Raw genomic sequence first — 22,705 nt, 5'->3', positions numbered from 1 at the left:
TTCTTTTCCTTTTTTTTTTTTTACTTTAAACAATGGCCACAGGAAAGCTGTAAACAACACACCTGTGGGTGATTTGCATAATCAATGAAACCCCGTTAATTCTTACTCTTTCACTCTTGCTGACCCAGCCTGATATTCCCAGATAGAAGCCACTTACTTTCCTCACACTGTTTGCAAAGCCTCATGGGCAATGAGCACCCAGAGAATCTGTTTTGCTCTGGGAAACTCCACGTAAAGAAAATTATATGTGATCTGCCTCCTTTGTTCCGATTTCTAAAACAGCTAACTCCTTGGTTTTAAAAGAACCTTTCAGCAAGATATTCAAAAGGAGGAAACTGAGAAAGTTTAGTAAATCCTATCTAAAAAGAAAAAGACAAAACCACTCCTAGCTCTTTGATCTCTCTGGCGTTATTACAATACTAAAATAACAGCCAACCCCCCTGGTCAGAAAAGAAAATCCGGTGGATTAAGTAACTGTTTATCTCATGAGCATAGTTACTTGTTAGACCTGAAACCTTTTATTCTTGCGACCACGATGTTAAGTTGATGAGATTAAAAAAGAAAATCACAGGTCTGTCTTTTCCTGTCACAAACTTTTGGACAAGATGACCAGCTATAGCACAAATGTGTCAGACATCATTTCATGAGAAAGAAGGTTCTGGAAGGTGCCAGTGGGTATGGGAGGGAGAGAGGGAAGTTTCCCATTTGAAACATATGTAAAAGTGGATTTACTGACTAGAAACCACGGGTATCAGGAAGAGAATTGTGTTCTCCTTTGACAGCATAGAACTCTTGCAGAACAGAGCACCGGGAGGCGTTCCCGCTCACAGGCCCAAGGCGCAATTTAAAGAAGTGCCCTTAGGGTCCTCTAGCGTTGTGGCTGCAGTCCTGTCCCCAGGAACCCATTTAATTCCTTTTAATGATATTTCCGCCCTTTTCTGGACCTCTTGGGCAATGAATTAGATTCGCATTCTGGGAGGACAGCCTTCTCCTTGCCACTTGCCCTAAAGCACTTTACAGCTAGAGTAAAAGCGGCCGCCAGGAGGCTTAGCTCCGAGGGGAGGGGAAGGTCCCTGGGTTCGGAGACTCAGCGTGGCCCAACCTGGCCAGGACTCAGCGTGCCTAGGAGATATAGAGCGGCCAGCTCGGGTTGGAGGCTTCAAGCCATGGTGGTCCTCTCCCTGAAGGATCTCAGAGCGGCTGTGGCTGTCACTGAGGCATGACTGCGAAGTCCCCGACGGTCGCTGCGGTAGTCCCAAGCCCGCAAGCCCCAGGGCTCGGGAACAGGGAAATGATCTCGCCCGGGCGGAGGCTGCCTCGCTGCTTTCAGTTTTCATTGAGGCTCGCTGGTTACTGTTTAACATCCCCACCCACGTTTCAGTTTGTTTAGTAAATCGATCTCACTGTGAGAGTCAGGCCCCGGCCCTGTCGCCATTGAGCAAAGCTAATATTCTCCCGGCATATGGTCCCCCAAAATCTTTGCTAGAGATCCTGGAAAACAAACAAACAAAACAACAAAATCCCTGGGCCACATCTCCCTCCCGGAGCCCCACCCCAGCTCCCGGCTGGCTGCAAACTTCCTGGCCCCAGGACGGTGCTCCGCGGGACACCGCGGTCAGGGCGGGTGGGGACCTCCTGCTGGGATGCGGCTCAAGCCGCGCAGCTGAGTGCGACGCGGGAGCTCCGGAGCCGCCGGCGTGGGTGAGTCGCTCCGCCCGCGCCCGGTGCCCAGGGATAACCCACTTCACGCCCGGCTGCTGTCTGGCACCGGGAGTCTCAGTTTCCCCAAGAGAGCCGTTGAGAAGCTGAGCACCCTAAACCCTAGGCCTGATATTATGTAAAGCAGACCAGATCACCCTAGGCCTTTTTCAGCCCAGGTGGACTGAAGAAAGGCTGGAGGATGCGGGAGTTAGACTATGGCCAAGTCCTTCGCCTTGGAGAAGGAAAATAGAAGCTGCATTTGTTTGGGTGTTAAGAAAGCTTTGGTAGCTGTCGCTGGTCACATGATTCCAAGAGCTGTTGGTGGTGTTGGGGGAGTTTCCTGGGGTTTGGGGGGCTTTGGTACTAGCTAGAGCACGTGACTGGATATTAACGGACAATAGAGGTGTGAGGATTAGTGTTGGTGCAGAAGCATCCTCTGACCCCATGGCCTTTGCTTAAGTATGCTTCCATATATTCTTTCAGACATTTGGGGATGAGGCATCTTCTATTGATGCTTTTGGGGACAACTATGCGAGTCAGTAAAAGTGTCAGTTTCTTTGGGAAGATTTGACCTATTAGATGATGAGTTAAACCGCATTTGGATTAAGTGACTGTCATTCAATATCTAATGGGAAAAAATTCACTATGTGATAAGATCTTAGAGCCCACTATCATGATCCCTACCCGAAGGGATGTGTTGTTAAGGGAGTCTGCAAACTGAGCTCATATATGCATCTCCAATATGCAAAACAGTCCCAGTTTTCATGTGAATTTAAGGGCTGGAGAACACAAGTGAAGGAGGCTTATAACCTTGTGGGGTAGTCTGCAAACTGGAAACCTCATGATGGCAGCGTTTCCTGGTTTTGGCTTTAGTTACTTTACCTGGCTTGACAACTTATTGTACACGTGACATTTCTTTTCACAAGCATGTATTACTCCTCCACCTTGGCTGTCACTATTTGTTCATAACCCTCTTCCTGCTCTGCCCCTCAACAGCTTCCTCTGTCTCATACTTCTTACTCAAGCATCTGATGTCCTGTGTCTGAACTAAGTCAATGTTGGATTCCCTTGGTTGCACAGCAAGTGATGGGATGGGAGGCATAGGAGTTACTGATAAGTTAGTCACTGACAGCTCTTGAAAGCACGAAGGAAATAATAGCTATTTACACTCTCCTTGCCAGTCCTCTTATTTTTCATTTGTGGTTCTGCGCATACGGGATATTCTCAGCAAGCTTTAGGAAGGCACAACCCTTAAGCAAAATGTCACTGTAAAGATTTCAAGGGACTATTTATTCTTCAATTGTGGAATTGTGGCTATAAGCTAATGGAACAGCACAAGTTAATTTTAAGGATTGTTATTTTTAAACACGTACTCAGCCTGCAAAGAATAACTGTATTCAGAGTGTCCCATTATTAAACTTCAAAACTGACAGATTTCCAGCAAGAGAATGGCAGCATCTTAAACATTGGCTTACATATATATATATATATATGTGTGTGTGTGTGTGTGTGTGTGTGTGTGTGTGTGTATATATATATATATATATATATATATATATAGAGAGAGAGAGAGAGAGAGAGAGAGAGTTTTACACACTCAGTAAGTTATTTCTAGTGGAGTACTTCATTACTTTGAAATTCTTTGTTATTTTTATAAATTCCAGAAATAACACTAGTTTGTAAAACAACAGGCAATTTATAGTAAAATATAAAGGGAATGTCTGCCCTGTTGTATATGGAGCCTTTGTTGACATTGGTTTTGTGTCTCCATTTATGTGTAGAGATCATTAATGTTTAATTGCTTCAAAACTGAATAATGATTCATATTATATCAAAGTATCTACTCTAAGCTACATATGCCTCAGTCACTGGGTACCAATTTTTAAGATGTTGTCACTCTCTAGTTGAAAATTGCTTGTCAGTTTGGAGATTATCAAGTTTGGAGATTATATAGACCATCCCTGGTTGGGTGAGTTCAGGAGTTTTAAAATTTTGCTTTGCCTGTTAAAGAAAGAAAGATTAATAAAGTTTTGGAATGACATCCTAGGGCTGGGGATGTAGCATAAGGGTAGAGCACTTCCTAGCAGGCCTTATGTCTGCAACAGCACCATCGTATTTTGACCTCATAAAGGATGCTCCTGTGTTTATGACTATTCACCCAGATACAGTTTCCTGATATGTGAGAATTTCTACATCCTAGGTGCCATTGATGACCTGGAACTAGCTGTGATCTGTGTAGTTATTGAATGCTATACTTGTTCCTAAATGATTACTATAAAGATTGCTATCCATGTTCCTAAAAGAGGACTAACATCCTAAGGTCAAGTTATACTTTAATATACTATTTTCAACTTAGTCCTCTTCATCTTCTTCTCCTTCTCCTTCTTCTCATTCTCCTTCCTCCTCCTCCTTCTCCTCTTCCTCCTTCTCCTCCTTCTTCTCATTCTCCTTCCTCCTCCTCCTCTTCCTCCTTCTCCTTCTCCTCCTCCTCCTCTTCCTCCTCCTCCTTCTTCTTCTTTTTTTCAAAAAGGATCTCATTTGTTCTATACTGGCCTGGCCTTCAGATATCGTTGATGATGACTTTGAACATAGGAATCTTTCTGCTTCTATCTCTCCCTTTCTGGGATTGCAGGTGTGTACCATCATCCCTGATGCAGGTGATGAGGGAGAGTGAATTCAGGGTTTTCTGTAAGCTAGGCAGGCACTCTACACTGTGAGTGAGCTATATTCTCAGCTTTCCTGGTTTTTACACACCGGGTAGCCCAGGTTTACAGAGATTTTCCTGTCCTGCGATTGCAGCCACCATGCCCTGCTGAATTCTTTAAAAACTATGTGATCGATTTCCAAAAGATGGGAGTCTTCAAATCTGGCATGCCAGAATGTCTTTGATAATCCCACCCCAGGAGATAGTGATAAGAAGGGCTAAGCCCTCAGGTGACTTCTTCAAAGCTATGGGGTGACCTCACTGGTGACCTTAGTAGAGCATGAATGCTGGGTTATCGCAATCTTTTCCATACATTGCACCAGAGCGTCTGCCTTAAATTCCTCACTTCGTACCATTTCTTCAAAGGAATAAACATGGGAGTGAGGAGAGAGTTCCATCGGTGAAGAGCTTACCACACAAGCATGAGGATCTAAATTTGCTCCTTAGAACCAATGTTGAAAAACAAGGCATGGTAATTCAGACTCCTGTAATCTCAACACAAGGTTGCAGAGAAAAGTGGATACCTGGCATTTCTCTTCCAGACAGTCAGCCCTAATCTGTAAACCCCAGGCTGAACAGAGACCGTGACTCAAAACCACAAAGTGGAAGGTGCCTGAGAAGCAAACGCTATGTTTGTCCCTGGCCTCAATACACACACATAAGTGGATGCACAAATATGTAAACATAAGCTCCTATATATAAGTACACATAGAAATCAAAGGACTACATATTTATAAAGAAGTTACCCCTTGTGGGCAGGAACAGGTGGCCATACTGTCATGCATACTTGTAGCTGTGAATGTGTCTCTCCTTGGAGGCAATTACCCTCTTCTTTGTCAATCCTGCCATTCATTCATGCGCAGGCATGTGTGTTTTACACATATGAGTTACTTCATAGCTGGATCAGACACAGACACACACACACACACACACACACACACACTTTAGTTACTATTGAGTTCTTAATGAATAGGTGATATTATTGTAAGTCATTTTCATGTATTTTTCAGATCTTTGTGCTAATTTTGCATAATCAGTATTAATTTTCTCTTTATTTTACTAACAGTATAAATAAAACAGAAAAATGTTGAGTATGACATTCACAAGGGTCAAAGCTTGGGATTCACGTACTGCCATGTGGCTCTGATCCAAAACGCAACCCTGGATGTTCCATATAGTCACCCAGTTGTTGAAGCCACAGATGTCCTCAAACAAGGAAGTGAGGGCTGAAACCTTGGTGCCACAGGCAAAGCCAACTTCCCCTGCTCTTGGTCTGGGAAGGTACATCTAGGTCATCAAGCATAGGTGAGAACTAGCAACAGACCTGTTCCTGATGTGTCATGAGCAAAACTCCACGCTGCCATACTTGGGTACTGATGTAAGTGGCTCAACATGCCATTGTCCACTCGCCTCAAGTACACCTCAAAGAGCAGCTCTACCCATACTTGTCAGCCTGTGCTTTAAGACACAGTGGTGAACTGTTGAACTGTGTTTGCTCTTTATGTGGTAGAGTCAGCTGATGCTATGGAGTGCTCCATCCTTCTGACTACCTTTCATGTGATCATGGTGGCTATCTGTAAAGTGCATAAGTAGTTCAAAATGTATTCCAAATGTATTCAAAATGGAGTGCAAAACGATTTGTGTTATTTTTGTTGTTCTTTTGTTTTGCTTTTTTTTTTTTTTGGCAGGTTTCTCTGTGTAGCCTTGAGATTAGTCTGCCTCTGGCTCCCAAGTGCTGGGATTGCAGGCATGTGACACTTCTTCAACTTGCAATGCTTTTTGAAGATTTACTTTTTATATATATATTAGTTATATGTATTCATGTGTGTCTGTGGGGAGAAGATATGTGGAAGCCAGAAAAGGGTGTCAGATTTGTTGGAGCTCGAGTTACAAGTGTCATGAACTCACTGATGTTGGTGGTGGGGACCAAAACCTGGTCTTTGGCAAGGACTGTGTGCTATTTTAGCAGCTTAGCCATCTTTTCAGCCCTGATTTATATTAAATAATTAGTTGTTACTTATTTTTATTTGCTCTTACCTCAGAGATTGTTATATGTATACAAGCAAACAAAGGGTATATGACTTAGCAATCTTTGGACCCCTAAAAACCTGGCCAAGCTATCTGACAAGCCTTGGAACGCCAGCGGTGCCTGCATAGACTGTCTCTTTGTTCACAGAACCTTTGACTTTCAAGTGGGAAAGAAATTTACCCCAGCATAGTTCATTAGTTTGGAATATGTGTTTGGGCTTTGGCATGACCTGTATGCAAATCTCAGCTGTGTAGAAAACAAGCCACTTCATGTATGCATGCATCAGCTCAACGAGTTGTGTTCTGAGAACCCTATTTTCTTACTCTCAAGTTATGTGTGAGTTCTTACATCACTGATATGAGGTACTTTATTTGTCGAGGAGCCATACTCAGTTAGAACAACAACAAAAGGTGGCACAAGTCTAAGTAGTGTATCTCCATCTGTTCTGACTATGTTGGCTCAGATCATTCAGACTTGGTTACTTATTTTTTCAAGGTGTTTTGCAACTTCTGTGTTTACATACTACACTGTACATCATAGGATTTTTTTCTTTCTTCTTTCTCTATGAAATTTGTGGAATGTGTAATTTAAAAACATTATACTTCCTGGGCTACAGAGATGGCTGGGTAGTTCAGAGCTATGTCTGTTCTTCCCAAAGACCTGTGTTCAACTCCCAGAAGCCGGCAGCTGACAACTGAATTCCTGCTCGAGGAGATTCAATACTTTCATATAAACATACCTGCAGGCAAAACACCGATGTACATAAAATAAAAGTTAATAAGTCATAAAAATTTTAAAAAATATATTGTACTTTCTTGTTTTAGCTATCATGGTTATGGTTTGCAAATGAAGCTGATTTGTATTAATTTAGAAATAAGTTATAGGCATAGTACCAAGGGCATAGAAGGCAAATAGAAAGAATAGTTGCCTAGAAAGCAAACAGAATTTAGTATCCCCACCCTCAAACATAAATAATCTGCTGGAAAGACAAACACATGCAGTAGTCAGGATGGAATATAGGGTATAATTGCCATAAAGCTGTAGAAAATGGAAGCAAAAATGCATTTTGTTTGAATCATCTAGAGAGATTTCATGGAGGAATTAATTCTATTCTGATTAGAACTTGTTGGGGAGAATCAGAAAAGTGTTGAATGCAGGGAGATTTCACCTGGAGGGGAAGTTGAAGTCTGTGTTGGGGGAACCCAGAACCACAGGGTGGCAAAAGTGAATTTGGGTGACAATGATTGCAACTAGTTGGCTAGTTGAAGGAAGCCATCAAACTATTTAGTAGATTGGATTTTGACTAGATATTAGATTGACAGCATTTTGGAGTATAGATAAAACGCCCGATATAAGAGGCAGAGTAAAGAGTTAGAAGCTTCAACCAGATATAAAATGGTACATTGGTGATTAAGAGATAAGGGTGGTGTTTAAACCACCTTAAGAGAGAGTGGGAGAGGCTGAAGCCTGCAGGAACAGCATTCTCTCTGAGCTTGTATAGGGTTAGGGTACTGAATTCAGCTGGCTTTCTAGGCACCTAGTCTTTCTACATGTGTTTCATGCTGCTGGTACTGTCCCTGTAACTTAATGCTTGCCACATCGATGTGGTCTGCTTCAAGAGTAATGAAACCTTTATTTGAGCGTGGTCATCTCAATTTTAGTGTTTCAACTATTGTTTCCCTACATGGGTTCATGTTAAAATTTGATCTGTTCAGCAAAGCTTTATTCTGTCATTCAGGAAGGATGTCTCACATTTACAAAGAACATTGTTCGCTATTTTTTGGTTAATTTTTAGCTAAGTAATTTTTATTTCCAACAAGAATTTTTATAACTGGCAAGGACTGCCTTTTCTGAGCCCCAGCAGCCTTACCAGTTCTAAGGTAACAGAGCCCCGTAGGAAGGAACTCTCCTCTGCTGGAAACCATGTGTTAATCTCCTAATGTGCTCACTAAAAAGGCCGTCCTTCCACCACCGGACCCCTCATAATGTGACCTGGAATCGCTATAAGCACAGCTCTCTCTGTTTGATATCAATTAGTTGAGGTAGAATGGTTCGTTTAGCTCCTCGGATGCACTGTGTTATCATGTGCCATCAGAGGTGACATTTCTACCAGCTGGAACGTTCTTTTGCCAGCCATCACTGTCTCACCTGACTCCATCCGTCCAAGCAAATTGCCACTTACGTTTCAAGTCTTCACTTCCCGGACACTTTAAAAATGTTTCCCCACTTCTCACCCCCACATGTCATTTTAATTGCAGCTTGTTCTTTCTCTGGCGTGTTAATTTTTAACTTCATAAAGCATGGTGGTTACATGTTTGATGACCATCAACTGAATATTAGGTCTCTGATGACAGGGCTTATCATTAGGAACGCCTGCCCTTTGGGGTGGGTGTTTATTTGAAACTTTACTGACTGAATGTGGACCTGTACTGAGAAGCGAAGTGACACACTGATCATGGAACCGAACCATGGATTGAGAGACTTACTTTAAAGCACGGCCTGCTATGTTCTGGGTTAAGCCATGGTCATCGTGTAGGTTTCTCATGTCTGGGGGGAATACACATAAGCGAATTACCCGTCGCTGAGATGTACATAAGAGTTGAGTACTGGAAAAATATTACAGATACCTGGGGCGAGGCCCATTAACTCTTCTTGAAAGAACTTACAAAGAAATGGTGTGTGAATTATATATTGTTGTGTTCACTAAAATACCTGTTTAAAAATAAATTTCTGCGAGTTGTGATATATATACACAACCTTATAACCACTCACACAAGGAAAATAACAAACATTTCTGCATCCTTACCCTCAAATCCATCCCCTGTACCCCCAGGCAGTCAGCATCCTCTGCCACTCCCAGCAACCTAATCTGAACTCAGTCCAGTGCTGCCTATTCCAGAATACCATAAAAAAGGGAATTAAGAAGTAGGTAGGCTTCTGTGTTTGTTTCTTTATTTGTTTGAATTTACTGCAATAATTGTGAGATTTATTCATGTTGTTATATCTGGCAGCATTTTCTTTCTTTGGGGGAACAAAAGCCCAGATTTACGAAGTATAATTGACATGTAATAAAGTGCATATATTCAAAGTACATAGTTTGAAAAACCTTGTCAGGTATATATACACATCTGAAACCGTCACCACAATAAAGATAGTATATCTAACACACTGAAGCTCTTTCATGTTATTCCTTATGTAAGCCCTCCCTCCTGTTGGTCTCCCAGTGTGTCTACTTTCCGTCACTACCATTAGATCCCCTGGCCTAGAGTCTTGCACCCAGGTGATCCTACAGTGCTGTCTTTACTTGGTTTCTTTCATGCACGTCCTTCAGTTCGCTATGTTCATTATAAGTGTCAGTAGTTCAGTTTTAAAGTTTTTGCTGACGAGCATGACGTCCCACAGAAATGACACAATTTGTTTGTTTAATCACTTGTTGGTGAACGTTGGCTCCTTTCCAGTCTTTGGCTACTTCAAATAAAACCACTCTGGACATTCTTGTACAAAGTCTTTGTGTGCACAACTGCTTTTGTTTGTTTCATAAAATTCCCCAGGAGTAGACTGTGGTTCTTACGTAACAAATCATTTGTTGGGTTCCAGAGTGAGTGCTAATGTTTTATATTCTAATGGGCATCACTGGAGATTTACAGACTCTTCACATCCTTACCAATCACGAGTATGCATGGCCTTGAATTTAGATATTCTAGAAGCATGGTGTGATGCCAAATGCAATTTTAATTTTATTTCCCCTGTGGCTAAAGAGGCTGAGAATCTCTCTGTGGGTTGGTAATGAAACTGAAGATTTGCTGGGAGAACTCTTTTTCAAAAAATTTTTGAGTTGTCTCCCTTTTAAAGTGTAATATGTTTGTCTGTCTACCATGTACTATCTATCTATCTTACAGATATATCATTTGTTAGATATAGCTTTTGGAACTATTTTCTCTTCACATGAATTAATTCTGATTTAAAAAAAAGTAGGATTTTGCATAAAGAAAAAGACAGTTGCAAGTATTACCAACACAAGTGTGAATAACACATACAAATGGAAAAAAATAAAGTCTGTTTTATGAAGCTACAAAATGCAGCAGTAGACGGTATGTTTAAAAGTATAAGGAGGTTGAATATCAAGACCTTTGCACAGCATCCTATAAAGTCTAGACTTGTTTCTGTGAGTCGTGATGCAAAACCATCAGTAGAATGGGACTGCGAACAGGAACTGAGCTTGACACTTTACACAAGTCCTTCAAATGCACAGTCAATATTAAAGCAAGTTTTTGATTCAGTCTCTCTCTCTCTCTCTCTCTCTCTCTCTCTCTCTCTCTCTCTCTCTCTCTCTCTCTCTCTGTGTGTGTGTCTCTGTCTGTCTCTGTCTCTGTGTGTGTGTGTGTTCTGTCTGTCTCTGTCTCTGTCTCTCTGTGTGGGCGTGTGTTTGTAAACACTTAAGGACATGTGCAGACTAGTGGCATGGTTTCTAATGTCCCTGCTCAAGAAGGTGAACTGCTGTATTTGGAAAATGAAAATTCACAGTTATCATAGAATGGTTAGGGAAAAAAATCCCCAAATCCCAGAGATATTCTAGATTCTGTTTATTTTTGTGGCTGTTGTTCTTTTTTAACTGTCTTTTGAGGAACAAAGTGAAATAAAATCTGTTTGTTAATTGGTGAAGTGGAAAAAGCAACAGTACAACCAAATCTTTTCTTTTTAGAGCGCTATTTGTATTTGCATCTCGCATGGAGTTTGAAGAGCTCACTTTTTCAAACAGTGGTTTGGTTCAATACATTTTGTTGACATTTTTCTGCTCAGGGCCTTGACTTCTCTGCCCACACTGGGCCTGTGTTGCTGCACAATTTGTCCCTCCAATGGCTGATGTCACAAGCCCGAAAAAGCATGTGCAGTTTGGAAAACAACCTCTCCTTCCTTCACGACCCCCCCTTATTCCTTTCTCATTTCTCCCTCTGTCCTTCCCTCTTCTTTCCCTCCCTCCCTCTGCTGTTTTCTTCCTTGCACTTGGAAATACCAAAAACTTCTTATTGCTACTTATCTTTTTCCTTGATGATTTTTACCTTTCATAGATTCTTTTCAAGGTGAAGCAACAAGGAGATTATAATCCAGAGTAAGTGAATTAATCGCTCTCAGTGTAGGACTTTCTAGGCTGGAGAAATGCCCCAGTGGTTAGGAGCACTGGCTGCACTTCCAGAGGATCTAAATTTAATTCCCAGCACCCACATGCCAGTTCATGGGCATTTGTAACTCCAAGTTCAAAAGGTCAGATTCCTTCTGTCCTCTCATGGCACCAGGCACACATGTAACTAAAATACCCATATCCATAAAATAAAATAAAAATGATTTTTACCAAGACTATGAAAATGGTTATAAATTGATTATGTACAGTGTATCTGTATGTGTTCCCATATGTTATTTATTATTTACACCTTTTGTGAAATCATTTAGTATATACATGTTAAATCTGGTCATGGATTAAATATATATTACTTAGACATTTTGGGATCATATAGACACTGGAATCAAATAGACTTGATTTAGCTTATATGGCTCTGTGCACACCAGCTAACTTAACTGAGCATTGCTTGGCCCAGTGTAGTGTGACTTCTAAGTGGTCTTTATAATAAAAACCTGGAGTCGGATATAAGGGTTAATGCTGAAAAATCAGAGAAGCAGAGCAGCCAGCCACTAGTTCACTAGTTCTTTTTTTTTTTTTTTTTTTTTTTTTTTTGGTTTTTCGAGACAGGGTTTCCCTGTAGTTTCTAGAGCCTGTCCTGGAACTAGCTCTTGTAGACCAGGCTGGCCTCGAACTCAGAGATCCGCCTGCCTCTGCTTCCCGAGTGCTGGGATTAAAGGCGTGTGCCACCACCGCCCGGCCCAGCCACTAGTTCTTACCTTTACTAAATCCTCTGACTAACAGGACAATCCAATCCCTACAAATGCTCAGGGTGAATGCAATGAACTCCTGTTTCCTCCCACCTTATATTCCTCTCTCCACCCAGCCATCTCCTTTCCTGTCTCCACCTTCTTAATTTTGGGATTAAAGGCATGTGACTCCTAAGTGCTGGGATTAAAGATGTGAGCCACCACAGCCTAACTCTGTTTCTCTTTGAGACCTGATGAATCTACTGAGTGCTGGGACTAAAAGTGTGTGCTACAACTGCCTGGTCTCTTTGGCTAACTAGTGTGGTTAGTTCCACACTCTGATCTTCAGGCAAGCTTTATTTGTTAAAGAGCAAACAAAACATTTCCCCTTTTCTGTCTAAAAAATAAAAAAGAAGGCTATAACTAAGAAAAATGAATATATAAGTACAGTAACTATACACAATATATGCAGGCAATATGTACATCAACAATATCTAGTCCATCTGCATTTGACAAATTCAGACAAAATACTCTATTATCTATTCTATCTTGGTTATTGGTAATGGTCAGGAAAAAACTGAACAAAGGTGATTAGATTCAGAGTTCCTGTTTTGAAAAAAAAAGGGGGGATATAGATAAGATAGGATAAGAGTAAAATATTGAATCTGCTTTTAAACCAAAAAGCAACAAATAGTCTTAAATATTTTACATTTATATGGATTTTTATATTAATATAAATTTAACACTATTTTTGCTAGAACATACTGTATATACATTTCTACTCTTGTTCAAGGCATTGTACCTATGCAGCTCATTTAACAATGTAATACAAATTTATAGTTCCGGTTAGTAATTTGTAATCTATTACACTCAAACTTGTAGTAATATTAGGGCTGTTTTCAAGAGCAAATAAAGATAAATGTTAGATAGAAAAATTATCTTCAAACATTTTATAGATATACAGAATATGGTATTTAAGGGATTTTAATTATATAGGATCTTTTTTATGACAATGAGATAGTACCAATCTATTTCAAAGATGATAGGCATCAAAGAAACTCCACGAATTTCCCTTCTTTATGGCAAAAGTAAACCTTGACTGCTGACAGTATGCTGTCAAAATTGGACAACTAGGACACAAAAGAAAGGACTGCTGATTTTTACTAAGACAAGGTAGGACAGTCCTTCAAAATTCTTGCTTCACTGAAAAATCTGTTGAATATTTTAGGCCTATAAGCTGAAGGTGGATGGCCAATTTTAAGAGGACACTTGAGTGACTTCCAGGCAGCCAGCTGTTTCTGTCATTTCTCACATTTTTTAGAAGTCTCCTGCTTCTACTTCCTGCTTACTCAGTTAATATTATATTCTTCACAGGTATTAGAGGGAGTTGAAGACTAGATAGTTATAATTATAGTTTCCCTTGCTTACCAGACTCAGAAAAAAATTTTGTTTAAAGAGGTATGAAGAGCGTAAGGTTGAATAAAATCAAAAGGAAGTTTTGGAAGGTAATGTAAGTTAAGATATAAAGTAAATTAGGTACAAGTCTTTGGAATCACGAAGATATGATAGATAAGATAATGTAGTATTTTGTCTGAATTTGTCAAATGCAAATGGACTAGATTTTGTTGCTTATTTATTGCCTGTAAATATGTTATACAGTTATTGTATATATTTTTATAATAGTTATAACCTTTTTTAAAAATAAAAAATGTGGTGATATTTTGTTCTTTAACAAATAAAGCTTGCCTGAAGAAAAGAGTGTGGAGTTAGCCACACTAGTTAGACATTGAGGGCAGACAGTGGTGGTGCACACCTTTAATCTCAGCACTCAGTAGGAAGAGGGAAACAGATCTCTGTGAGTTCAAGGCCACCCTGAGCTGTACTAGATTCATCCAGGCTCAAAGAGAAACAGTCAGACTGTGGTGACTGACATCTTTAATCACAGTATTTGGGAGTCACATGCCTTTAATCTCAACATTAAGAAGGTGGAGACAGAAAAGAAGATAGTTGGGTGGAGAGAGGAATACAAGGTGAGAGGAAACAGGAGTTTATTGCATTCAGTCCAGTCTGAGGATTTGTAGGGACAGGGTTGCTCCCTTGGTCTGAGGATTCAGTAGAGGTAAGAAGTAGTGACTGGTTGTTCAGCTTCTCTGTCCTTTCAGCATTAACCCCTATATCTGCCTCAGAGTTTTTATTATTAATACCAATTAGAATCAAGCTACAGCCCAGTGCAGTGTGATGAGACTTACTGGGCACATAGAGCACCCAGTATGTCCAGGTAAAAGCAAATACACATACTCAATAAATATTGAGACTGTTTGCTATCTTGATTCCTTATATTGAGTTAATATTCCCATGCTTGTATCCCTATTTTCATTGATCTGATATACAAACACACTACTATAATTATCAACTACTGTGACTAATTATTTTCTGTGTGTCATGCAGTAAAATCCACACACATGTCTCCTTATATAATATTTTCCAAGTTTACATGGAATAAATGAGGTAACCGAGAAAGAGATAGTCTCAGTTGTTATTTGAGACCTCATAGACCAAATCAGGACTAAACATGGTTCAAGACCCCTCGGTTCCATGGTTCATGCAGTTCAACTGATGATTTTAAAACATGAAATCAAATTGGAAGCTGATTAATCTCCTCTCACTTTTTTACAGTATCTTCTAAAGCTAAGACTGAAATAAGGTAATTTTATTTTCTTGTACTTTGTACCTTATCATTATTTATCTAAAATATGGTTTTACTATTCTCATTTGAATGTACGTTAGTTTTCTCTCTCATTTTATACATGTTTGTTGAGATAGGATGTTGCCATCCTACAAGTCATAGCAACCCACAATCCTCCTGCATTAGCCTCCCAAGTGCTGAGATTTAGGGCTCGATCATCTATGCCTGGCTTTAGAATTTCATATATATATTTATATATATATGAAAAAATATATATATTTGCAGAGTGACTTCTGAGATATGTTAGCATAGACTGCAAAACACCAATTTTAAGTTTTCAACAAAAATGAATTTATTATACCAAGAATAAAAGTCATACTAGCTGTATGTTTGATGAAATAAAATCTGATGCTTATGTGGTATGAAAATTTGTCTATGAAGAATTTTGCACAATGAGTTGAAACATGAATATTCATTCAGTTTTAATGTGTGCACACTATGATCACATCCTCAGGGATCACAATGATTAGTTTAAATTTTCTTTGATTAGTAACTACTGAATCAAAAAATACTTGTCCAGAAACAATTTCAGTAGTGTATGTATATTGAATGCTGGTTTATTTTCTTCATTTAGGTAGTCAACACCTTTACAAACAATGAAGCTACCTGAAAGTATCGTCAGCATGGGGACACTGAGTGAGGAATGTGAATATCTATGTGTGCCTTGAACACACAAGGGTCACAGAGTCAAGTCTTAGTTTTATTGCCAGGCAGTGAAGGACATAAACTCCTCTCTTTACAGTCCTGTAATCTGAAAGTTCATGGTCAAGGCAACAGTAGGTTTTGGGTTTCTTCGGAGACCTCCCTCCTGGTTTTGAAGAGGACTGCCTTTATTTTGCAGGCCTCACAAGGTTGCCTTTGGGCCTGTGGGTCTGTGTTCTAATCTTCTTTTATAAAAACAATAGGACCCGCCCATATCACCTCCTTTGAAATTAATTACCTTGTTAAAGGTCCTATCTCCATAGACAGTCATTGTCTACAGAAAGGGTGTAGAAAGCTTTCTTTTAGGCCACCAACCAGCTCCAAAATCATGACGCAGAGACTTACTAGTGATGAATGCTCAGCCTTATCTTATGCTTGTCCCACTAACTCTTATAACTTAAATTAACCTATTGCTGTTCTTCCTTGTTTTGCCTTGGGGCTTTTTACCTTTCTTTCATTCATATGTCCTACTCCACATCTGGCTGTCTACTGCCTGACTGGCCGCAGGTGTCTCCCTTGATTCTGCCTCATTCTCCTCTCGTTCTCTCCTCCTGATATTAGATTCCTATTTATTTTCTCTGACACCAGCCGTACCCAATCCTCTACTACCTTGCTATTGGCTGTTCAGATTTTTATTAGATCAATCAGGTGCCTTAGGTAAACAAAGTGAACCAGCAACACAATTCTACATAATTAAACAAATGCAACATAAACAAAATAACATACCTTTACCTAATTATACAAATGCGTCATAAACAAATATGATACACTTTTACATAGTTAAAGTAATATTCGGCAACAAAGGATCTTAGGATTTCCGCATATGAATGCTGCCCTGTCTCACCCTCAGATAACACAGTGCAGAAGACACTTTGCCTATATCTGCAGGATAACCACAAAGTGAGTTTTCTCAGTACCACTTCAGATATTTGAACCCTTCTTAGGCTATATGCACTTATTTGTTTTAGACTATTAATGAAATCAACCTAATGTAAATATATCAACCCTAGACCAGTTAGAATGACCTCTAGATAGAAGGTTTTCCTTTAATCCCCTCCCAGATCCCCGTGTCCCTCACCACTGCTTTCTGTACCCTTCTTTTGGAACAGGACCTCATGCTAGGTCAAAAGGCAAAACTGAAATAGCTTAAAGATGACACATAGGTTTGGGGTCATTATTAAGATCGAAAACAAAGGCTCTCCAGTAAGCAACCCATTGGTATCTGCTAGCTTTCCCTAACATTTCTGCTGATTGCTACTTCTGTATAATAACTCTTTCCACATTGGCTTGGGTGTGAGGGGGCAGGGTTTAATCAAGAGGCAGCGGAAGGAAGTGTCGCAGCAGGTGTGTTTGTGTCACTGACTAGAAAGCAGGCTGACCACCAAAGCAGGGTTGACAGGAGGCTTTTTTCTGGAAAGCAGATTAAATGTTTCTTTCAGGTCCGTAGATAGGCCTGTCACCTTCTCCTTGATCTAAAGAGATGTGTTCAAGTAAAAAGTTTTGAGATAAGGTGTGCAAATATTTCTAGGCTGCTAGACTGCATCCCTGTTGAGCTCATGGAAGGTTAGATCCACAAAAGACCATCATCTGTGGTGAGACACCAGCAAAGATCATCCACGAACTGCAAGAGGAAACTCTCATCCATTATGGGATCTGTTGTGCTCTGATTAAAAGAGATGAAGTTTTAAAGCTACAGAGGGGACTTTTTGTGCTTAATGTTGGAGGTGAAACAGATTGCTTCAGTGTTTTTCAAGTATTTGTGTGAATTTGGACAGTTTACATGGCATGAAATCTCCCCAGCCCTCTTTGTCCCACAATTTCATGTTAAAAGTAAAGGCAGCTGCCAAGATTGGGTGTTTGGAGCCCTGTGGTCACTATGAGTGTGTGTGAAGGGTGGATGATTGGTGGGGTGTGTATATCTTTAGGTATCCTGAAGAAATAGTGTAGGAACAGTAGTTAAGATGTTTAGAGCTCACTAATAAGTCTTGATTTATGGCTTTTACACTTCTTTTAACTGAAGATTTTCTTTTTTAAGCTGAGAACCAAATCCAGAGTCTTGTAGTTAGACCATTGAGTTAATGCCCACAAGTCTACTTTTAAAGAGAAAAACATTCTATTATTTTTAAGTGTGTCTGTATGCGTGTGTCCACAGAGGCCAGAAAAAAAAAGCACTGGATCTCGTGGAACTGAAGTTCAAGTTGGTCGCATACTGCCACATACATGTGCTGAGAACCAAATTTGGTTCTCTATATGAACAATGCATGCTCTTAAACACCGAATCTTCCCTCAAGTTCCAAAATGTAAAAGTTTCAAAACTGAATTATGTTACATATTTTCGACATCCCAGTATTTTATCCATGTGTATATCCATGTTGGCATACCCCACCAAATGTCCAGCTTTCTAAGAAATGATCCTGGGCTCCTGTCCAGACAGACTAGCTTGTCGAGTATACTATGTTCTGTAGCTTTCTAGTTTCCTAGTATGGCTTTCCATGAATATATAAAAAGTACTTTACCAAACCTCTATTGTTAATCACTTCCATTGTTAGAAATAAAGCTGTCCTGCACATATATTACTTTCTTCCACTGGACCAAGGCTCATTTTGTTATTATGTTCCTAAGGGTAGGATTTCTAGGTCCTATTGAGACATAGACTCAGCCAATCTTAACCTGTTAATATTTAAGGGTAATTTAATTATGAGTATAAATAATTCTATTTTGTGAGTTGGTAATGATATTATGCCATTATTCAAAAGGGGAGATAGTTATTTAGGGAAGTGATGTCAAAGTTGAATTTAGAAATTCAAACAGAATTTTATATATGAGTGTAAATATTTTTGTTTTACGAATTAGTAAAAGCATGCTTCCAATTCAAAAGGGAAGGGGATTAAAGAATTAAGGAGAATAGAATTGAGGCTAAAAATTCAAAGAATGTATCCTTCTTGTTTTGGTCATTGAGTTTTGTAGGGATTTACAATATGCCCGAACTATGCAATATTCGTTCTCATAACTATTTCCGAAGGGTTAGACTTTTATTATTATCATAATCTCTGCTTTGGTTGTTGTTGCCTTTCACCTCCATCCTCATGCATTTCTTTATGGCATTGTTTTTGCCTGAAATGGTGACCTTGCCTGGTCTCTTTCCCTGTCTCCCCACCCCAACATGCTGTAACATTCCTCACTTAGTACTGAGCACACATGACTCACTGACAAACTGGTGTTTTTGCTAAGGAAGGAAGTGGGAACATGCCCTGTCGAGACCATGGTAACCACCATGAAATTCATAAAAATATCCAAATAGCCAGCTAAGCACATCTATGATAATTCAGTGCATTTTTTTTTTTAAAAATTCACTTACAAACAACACTAAGTTTTGGGGAATTTAAGCTGTTCACCATAAGCTCAACTCAGTGTTCAGATCATTTTAGTATTTTTCGAAGATTAATTTGATGCTTCTTTTATATCCTGTCCTGTGCATCTGAACCAGGAAGTGAGCTCAAAAAAATTCCTTTAACAGGCTGTCATGCACAGTCATTAAGCAGCTTTTATTTGTCAAGGTGTGCCAACAATAAATATTCTCTCCCTGGGACACCTACATTATAGTCAACGTGTGAAGCTTGATATTATTCAGGTGAGGCAGAAGGGATAATGTTTCCATTATGCAGCTCTTCGTGGAGGATCTGGGGTTGTTTAGTGCAGACTAGGGGGAGAAGAACCATTGACTAAGATCTGGGGAAGTCCCTGGCTGGTGGAACTCTCACAGTGTTTGGTGTAGTCCTTGAGGGGGTTAGAATTAAGACAGCATCATAATGCCATTTCCAGGCATTATGGACAGAAGAGGAGTGATTAGATCTTAATGTGAGATAATAATCAGATTAAGCATTTGTATATCACTATGTGATTATATTTTTTAAAATTCTTTTAAAATTATTTTCTATGTGCATAGGTACTTAGCCTACATGTGTGTTTGTGCATTATGCATGCACCTGATGCCCACAGAGGCCAGAAATGGGCACTGACTGGTTACAGACAGTTGTGAGCTGCCATGTGGGTGCTGGGAATGGAACCTGGCTTACATGAGCCAGTGCACTTAACTACTGAGTCATCTCTCCAGCCCAAGTGACTATGTTTTTGAAAAAAACAAGTTTGATGTTACTGTTCAAAGATATAGCCCCAGCACTGGAAGATAAAAAACAAAAAATATTCCTTTTATACCAGTGTAATCAGCAATTTACAGCATGCCACACATTGGCTAGTCACAGGTATTAGTACTATTATTATTATTATTTTGAACCTTTAATCTGGTTAATTATATTCAATCCTAGGACTAGAGAGTAGGGAACCCATGAGCTCACATGCTGGGCAGACACTCTCCTACTAAACTACACCCCAGCTCCTTTAAGGGTGCTTTTGTTTTAAATCTCGCCAAACGATTTCCAGTTTCTGATAATTATTGGGTGAGTTTTGCTGTTGACGGTCTAGCATGCATCTGTACTCTAATCAACTATTGAAACAAAGGTCTATAAAGCTGAATATATTTTGGTACTCAGTATAGCTTCTGACATACAGTGGGTTCCTTGATAAACAGCTGTTGAGTGAAATAGGTGGAAAGATTAAAATGCAAAGTTTTTGACATAGGTAATGACAAGGTATATTAAGAAAAATAGAAATATAGTATTTCTATGAATCTAAACATGCCTGACCATAGCAATACAATAGTTCTGCTTTACTAATTTAGTTTATCTGTGTGAGCTTGTACCTTTTAAATTAGCAGTTATTTTGTGATATATGTGCTCTAGGTAAGGATTTGAACATGAATGGGAGAAGACTATTCAATGTATCAATCAGGGTATGATCGTTTATAACATAAGAAATTGGCAAACTACAGCAATGGCCAATAGATGCTGAATGAGAAAAATATATTTATGGACATACAATAGAGTAAAGGCTTAAATCAAGAAGAAATGAATTGGGAGGATACCCATCACCATGACTGAATCGCAGCATCAGGTGAAGAGTATGAATCACAGAAAGCTGTATTAAATGAATATGATGGGTGTGAGCCCTTGCATATAATTTAAAAAGCTAGAAAATAGAGACACTTTGTTTCCATAATTAAAACATATAAAGTTCTTTACAATTCTATTTACTATACAATTCTATTTAGTGTATGTGTGTGTATGCATGTGTGTTTGTGCACATATAGAGCCAGAAAACAATTATCCCTCCTTTTACCATCTGTATCCCGGTGGAGGAACTCTGGCCTTCAAGGCATGTTCCTTTACCTGATGACTAATCTTGTCAGCCCATGATTTACAGCTTAGATACAGGCCTGCATGATGGCTCCATGGGCAAAAGTTGTCATTTGTCATAAATGCCTGTGTCCTGAGTTCGTGCTTCAGAATCCAAGGAAAAGTCCAAGGGGATGACTAACATAAACAGACTTGAGTAATAGCAAGGGAATGCCCCCAACACCACAAAAGGGTTTACATACAATTATAATACACAAACAAACAAACAAACAATAAGGGACTGGAGAGATAGCCCAGAAGTTAGTGCTGCTTATTGCTCTTTCAGAGAACCAGAGCTAAGTTTCATGAACTCAGGTTAGGCAGCTCAAAATTCACTTTCAGGGAACATTCATCCTCTCCTGGCCATTGCAGATGCCTACACACACACACACACACACACACACACACACACACACACACACTTAAAAATAAAATACAAAATTAAGCAGGGGAGTGGTGACACTCACCCTTAATCCCAGCACTTGGCAAGCAGATCTCTGTGAGTTCAAGATCAGCCTGGTCTGTAGAAGGAGAGGAGGGTCGCTTTCCGCCACCCGGCTAGCTTTACCCAAAATAATTACACAGAAACTGTATTCTTTTAAACACTGCCTGGCCCATTAGTTTTAGCCTCTTATTGGCTAATTCTCTCATCTTGATTAACCCATTTCTAATAATCTGTGTACTACCATTAAGTGGTGGCTTACCGGGAAGATTCTAGCCTGCGTCTGTCTCGGAGAGAAGAGTCATGGCAACTGCTTCATTGCCTTCTTCCCATCATTCTTTTCTGTTTACTCTGCCTACCTAATTTTCTGTCCTATCAAAGGGCCAAGGCAGTTTCTTTATTAACCAATGAAAGCAACACATAGACAGATGACTCTCCTCCATCACCTGTGCATATAACTGAAAAAAGTCTTACACTAAGCTCACATCAATCTTCCTTCACTCGGGTAAAGGTACTTAATGTTTCATTTATTGTGCGACATATTTAGACTCCCCCTTTTATGTCTTTTAGAGTTATAAGGTTAATGAAGTATTTATTAAGGTACAGATGTTTTAGGTACCTTGTGCTCATGGAGATTTCAGTGAAGGTAAATCCTAATTTAGCAACTGCAATAAGTTGGGTTTGTTGAATGAGAAGTTCGTGATGCCAGAAGACCAACAGCAAGTAGAGGATCTGATTCGGACAGGGCAGAATGAGCTTCATCCAGAAAGGGAGAACTGGGCTGCTATCTAACTGGCAAGGTAGAAATCCATGTGGGAAAGAAGAATAGAGGAAGACAGTTCTGAGCAGGGAAGCTGCTATCTCCACGGCTGTGTGGTACCTCGCAGAATGGCTTTGTAAGAAGGAGAAAAGAAAGGAAGCCAACATCGCGGTGCAAGTATTGTGTAAAGTTTTATCTGAGAGACAGCAGAGGACAGCACGTGTATCTTGACATAATATTCTGGCTTTGGCTTCCCACAGACTGATCAGAAGCTACTGAGATAGTGTAAGAAGGGAGATGGTGTGAGCGCATCCTGACTTCGTGGATGGAAGGAAAGGCATTTTTAACAGTCCAGGTAGTGCCACAAGAGCTCAGATGTTGATGGTATTAGAGGAGCTGAGAAGAGGGAGACTGGCAGCGAAGAAATTTTGAGCCTTGAAGGACAGGAATCTGGTAGTGAAGAGA

At 39.8% G+C, this 22,705-nt stretch overlaps 1 protein-coding gene across 2 annotated transcripts in view; it reads left to right on the top strand.

The window, feature by feature from the left end:
* Positions 1-1,426: 1,426 nt before the first annotated feature.
* Hnf4g (hepatocyte nuclear factor 4 gamma) overlaps positions 1,427-22,705 on the top strand; it is a 142,971-nt gene continuing 121,692 nt past the window's right edge. Inside the window, exon 1 of one of the 2 annotated variants that reach the window (XM_038347738.1) lies at positions 1,427-1,701. The gene's annotated coding sequence lies outside the window, so the exon portion shown is untranslated. The remainder of the gene's footprint in view (positions 1,702-22,705) is intronic. The other variant, XM_038347736.1, reaches the window with a different exon arrangement.

Source organism: Arvicola amphibius, chromosome 11 (assembly GCF_903992535.2).
Source record: "Arvicola amphibius chromosome 11, mArvAmp1.2, whole genome shotgun sequence".
Classification (NCBI taxonomy): domain Eukaryota; kingdom Metazoa; phylum Chordata; class Mammalia; order Rodentia; family Cricetidae; genus Arvicola; species Arvicola amphibius.
The sequence above is the reverse complement of the archived record's forward strand: the minus strand, read 5'-3'. Positions and strand labels throughout refer to the sequence as shown.